The sequence below is a fragment of the Lepidochelys kempii genome, chromosome 7, assembly GCF_965140265.1.
Source record: "Lepidochelys kempii isolate rLepKem1 chromosome 7, rLepKem1.hap2, whole genome shotgun sequence".
NCBI classification, from domain to species: Eukaryota; Metazoa; Chordata; order Testudines; family Cheloniidae; genus Lepidochelys; species Lepidochelys kempii.
Window position 1 is genome coordinate 49388220 of NC_133262.1, and position 5241 is coordinate 49393460.

Here is a 5241-nt window from a genome sequence, read left to right on the forward strand (position 1 = left end):
TACCCAGCCGGCTGATGTGGCCAGAGCCAGCCAGCCACTGACCCAAACCCTGCCAGAAAGCGTGGGAGTCTCAGGGCTCTCTGCCTCACCACCCACTAGGGCTGGGATCACAGGGGTGTCCCAACCAAAAGCTGGAGGCCTAGGCCTGTACCTCAGCTCCCCCAGTAATACCCACAGGTGAGTCTTAAACCCAGCGTGGCACAAGGGGAAGAGTTGCCTGCTCCTCTAGTGCAGGCCTTGCCGCTGAGCCAGCCCCACACACCTTTCTGACTGCGGGCGCTTGCTCCCCAGCCACGACTGCTGTGAGCCAGAGCTCAGTGTTCCCATGGCTTCAGAGGTGCTATTGAGGCGGTGAGCAGGACTTTGTAATTCTCTTTGGCTTGTCAATGTGGCTGCTCTCGATAGTTCTTCGCATGGAGCCAAGTGCCTCTCTGCCCATGTAGTGCCGGGGCCCTGAAGGACTGGGCAGGAGAAGAGGCTGCCTCCTAAACGTTGTAGCCCTCAGAAATATTCCACGTTCCCCACCTGGAGACTGATGCCCATGAGGCGTCTGACTGTCCTCTGGCTACTGAATAGCAAAGGCTGAAGGAAGCGCGGGGGTTTGAAAGTCTTTGACCAGGTCTCTGTAGCTTTTGCGTCATCCTCTCATACCTAAGGTATGCCCCCAGCTTCTCCGTGGGGTGTGTGGGACTCACTTGCTAGCTAAGGAGCACAGTAGCCACCTTGGAAATAAGGGGCACATTTAACTGTGAGGCAAAAGGTATAGTAACCGGAGAAGTGGGATCTAGTGATTAGATCTGGTGGGACTGGGAGCTTGGACTCCTGGGTTTTCTTCCCAGCTCTGGGAGGGGAGTGGGGTCTAATAATTACAGGGGCTGAAAGCTGGGAGCCAGGACTCCTGGATTCTATCCCCAGCTCTGGCAGGGGTCTAGTGCTTAGAGTGGAGGGCAGGGGGTCTCTTGGGAGTCAGAACTATCCTTCACTCAGGGTCCCCCTGAAGTGCTAGAGCCGGAGCTAGGAGGGAGCCAGTCACCTTCCAAACAAATGCCAGGGCCTGGGTTTGCAGACCTCAGGACGTTGTTGCTTGTGGCCAGAGGGGTCACTCCTGCCAACAGCTGGAGCTTCAGGGCACAGAGGCTGCACTGAGGCATCCGTGCTCTGATCCCCAAAGCTGATGCCAGTCCTGGGGGGGGGGACATGGCACTGGGGGTGCTGCCTCTGCCTCTCCCCCATACCCTCTGGCTTCCCCACCTTGCTGCTGTACAGAAACCCAGCTCTGCAGTGTCATTGGGGGCTGGGGATGCACAGGGCCAAGACTCTAAAAGGGGTCACCGAGGGGCATGGCTGAATAATATCAGGCCCAGCACAGTGGCTGAATTAGGGGAGCATGGTCTAGTAGCTAGAGCAGGGGCCTGGGAGGCAGGACTCCTGGGTTCTATCCCCAGCTCTGATACTGGGAGGCTGTGTGCCATGGGTCGAGCTGTGTCATTCAGTGCCTCAGTTTCTCCATCTGTAAACTGGGCTAGTGTCACTGCCCCAATGTCACAGGACCTTGTGCTACCCGGGGCTGGAACAGACGAGAATTCTGCCACAGCTTCTGACCTGATGGTGCCCCCTGCAGGGAACCTCCTGGTTAGCACACACCCCCTCCCCGCCCCCAGCTGTGCAAGGCCCGGCTGGCAAAGGGCCAGTAGTGAAGCAAAGTGCTTTGATCCTCTGGGTGATGGTTTCTAATTGGAGGGGAAACAATTTTCAGGCCAGGGTTTCCCAGCATGGAGATTCAGCTGGTCGATAAAACGCATTTCCTTGTCTCTCTGCCTTTGGAATCTATCGATTTCACTCAGAAATAGCCTAACAAAGGGGATGAGTCAGACCTTGAGCCTCCCTGCTCCCCCTGCCTCCAGAAAGGAAAAGGGTGGTCTGGGGGGACCTGGCTGAGAGCAGGCAAAACCTCTCATGGCTGGGTATTGATGCTGGCCTGAGGTGGGGCAAGGAATCGGCATGGCAGTACAGGCTGAGGCCTCATCTTTGTGCCAGCACAGCACCTACGTCCCCCACCCCCACAATGTATCGCACTGATCATCTCTGGCATAAGGTGGCAGCTCCAGGGGGGTGGCCTGCTCCAGGGTAGGCCATAGGAGCCAGGCAGGGGCTTCAGCTCTGGAGCTGCTGCCTGTGATGGTGCTGGTTTCAATCCCGCTCTGGCTGGCACTGAGCAGACAGGAGGAGCAAGGGTGTGACAAAACCCTCCACACTCAGGCCCAGGCCCCAGCTTAGGCACCACCCGCTGAGCCCTGGGGAAGGCAAGGGAGGGCATTGCTGGGGAGCGGCTGCCATCTTGTGGCCGTTGTGCATCACCCCTTCACACACAAACCCTGCAAAGCTGCGGCTGTGAGTTAGAGGTTTACAGCTGCAGACCAGCTGTGGGACAGTGGAGGTTCCCCTCGCCTCCATTTCCTGTATTCTGCCATTGAGGATCAAGAGATTTTCCTTGCATGCAAGGTTGTCTGGGAAGGGCCTCATCCCTGTTCCTGGCTCCTTTTCTCCCTGCATTCTGAATGCCGGGGAAATGCAAAGGGATAGCCTTGTAATCAAGGCGCAGCAGAGCTCTGCAACTTCTCACGGGGGCTATGCAAAGGCTGCAGCGCATTAACTGGCCTGGTTAATGGAAGCAGCACAATCCCCAGGGCAGATTCATGTTTCCAAGGCCAGAAGGGACCATGGTGATCATGGTCTGACCCCCTGAATAACCCAGGCCCACAATAATCCCTACAGCTGAGCTCTAAGAAAAGTAGCCAATTATGATTTAAAAATTGCCTGTGGTGAACCCACCATAGCCCCTGGTAAATGGTTTCCATGGTTCATTACGCTCAGGGTTAAAAATGTACCCCTTCTTTTCAGTCTGAATGTGCCTAGCATCAACTTCCAGCCATTGGGCCGTGTTAGACTTTTCTCTGCTAGACTGAACAGCCCATTGTGAAGTATTTGTTCCCTGTGAAGGTACTTTTATAGGCTAATCAAGTCAGCCCTTCGCCTTCTCTTTGCTAAGCTAAATACCCCAGGAGATCAATCCCTGTAAGGCAGGCTTTCGAATCCTTTAATCTTTCTCATGGGCCTTCTCTAATTTAACAACAACCTTTTTGAATTGTGGACACCAGAACTGGACCCAGGATTCCAGCAGCAGTGTCAAATACAGAAGTTAAAATAACCTCTCTGCTCCTACTGGATACTCCCATACAAATCCCAGGGTCATATTAGCCCTTTTTACCACAGTGTCACACTGGGAGCTCACATTCAGCTGATTATCCACCACACCCACCAAATCTTGCTCAGTCTCTGCTGCCCAGGATCGAGTCTCCCACATTGTAAGGAGGGCCTGCATTCTTTGGTTCTAGATAGCATGCATTTACATTTAGCCATATTAAAATGCCATTTATGGAGCAATGCAGATCATTCTGTATCAGTGACTGGATGCAGTTACACTGGTGTAAGTGGCTGAGACCTGTATAGATTAATCCTGGATGGGCAACTCACCTCCGTGGACGCAGGGAGACCCTGGCATTTCCTTCCCATCCTGACCCTTCCTTCCAGCCCACAGCCTGGAGCATTTTGTTGCCAATATTGTTATGGTCGATGCCATCTTTACGGGGGCGTGCATGAGTCCATAGGGGAATAAGCTACAAAGGAATAAAGCTCCTTTTGCCTAGCATGGTTGCATCCATACTAGGGCTTGGGTTGCTTTAACTACATGGAGTGGGGGGAGGGGGGAGAAATAATACTCCTAACTATCATGGAGACCAAGCCTCAGGAGAGGAACAGGGAGAACATGCGCTGTGACTGTTCAACAGAACCCAGCCCCCAGGAGGGGGCCTGTAGCGAAGGAGCAGAGACGCAATGCAAGGGGTACTCTGGGCTCTTTTCAAGCTCTGTAACAATTCTGCAAGGACACAAACGCACAGGTAGGCGCACGCGCACACGCACACAGCCGCAGCGCTGGACAGATTTCCCTGGTGGCTCCACTGGCTGACTTGAAAGCTGCGTGAAAATTCTTTTCAGCAAGTGGTGCTAGGAAAGGTCAAAGGGGAGGAGGGGTGTCATTTCCCAGGCAGGTGGGGGACATGGAAAGGATGCAGCCACTTCTTTAGGACCAAAAAAAGACATCCTCATAATACTCCAATGGTTGTGGAATCCCTACTCCTGTCCCCTCCTCCCCCTTGAGAGCCCCCCAATTTATTACAAACATTTGAGAAAGTTTGCTACAGTTCTGAAAGCAGGGCAGAGGAGCAGTAGAAGCTGCAAAGATCGCAGTACGAGAAACAATAGACATATACATGTGTCATCTTCAATCAGTTAGGGAATGGGGCAAGCCTCAAGCTCTGCCCACAAGACAAGCTCCACCCACCCAGATCAGTAGGAGATTCCACTTACAGCACATTCTGTGCCTTCAGAATACACCCACCCCCTCCTTTGTTGCCAGCACTCAAATAGTTAATGACACTGACAGCCAACATTAGGTTTCAGAGTCAATACAAAGTAGAGACAAGCTGGGGAAGGTCAAGCTTTCAGAGCTATCATTCCAGGCTATCTGCAGACCCAGGTACATACATGGTGCTGCATTAGTAGTTTTTCTTCACAACCAGACTTAATTCCAGAGCATAAGTTGCCAACTCTGCCACTCACCCCCCCAAACAGAGCCCTGGGGCTGTGACAGATCTGGGAAGAAGAGAGGCAAAGTCACGGCTGTAGCCCTTTTTAAAGACTGGATTCACTGGCAGGGGGGCTGGAACCTTTGTCCATTGGCTGATGGAAGATAAGCTGGAGCAGTAACATCGGGTGTGGTATGATGGGGCTTGACAAAGAGCAGGGAAAGCCGCTTGGTGTCCACAGTGGGCTGGAGAGCATCTCCTCCGAAGCCACTAGAACTTCTGGAAACCCATGGGCTCCTTAAATGCAAAGCCCAGCCCAAGCAGCCTGAAGGCATGGAAGGGGCCTGCCCCAAGTGGGGTGTGGCTAATTCACCCTTCCTATGTCAGGAGCCACCCATTCCAGAGTGCAGCATGCTAGAGGCCCAGAAACCTGCACCCACCCTCTGCAGCTTCCTAAGTAGTAGCTGCATCAAGCTCTACAGCTGGATGGTGAGAATCCAGCATAGGCTACAAAGGATGATTTGAGCCCATGAGGGTGAACAGAGTCAGTTTTGAGTGTTTTTCTTGTGGAAAGAAGCCAAACTGGCAACTAGAA

General features: G+C 53.3%; 1 protein-coding gene across 1 annotated transcript in view; it reads left to right on the forward strand.

Annotated features, from left to right (window-relative positions):
• Positions 1–5241, forward strand: part of MON1A (MON1 homolog A, secretory trafficking associated) — a 413585-nt gene that overhangs the window by 191812 nt on the left and 216532 nt on the right. The gene's annotated exons all lie outside the window — the stretch shown is intronic.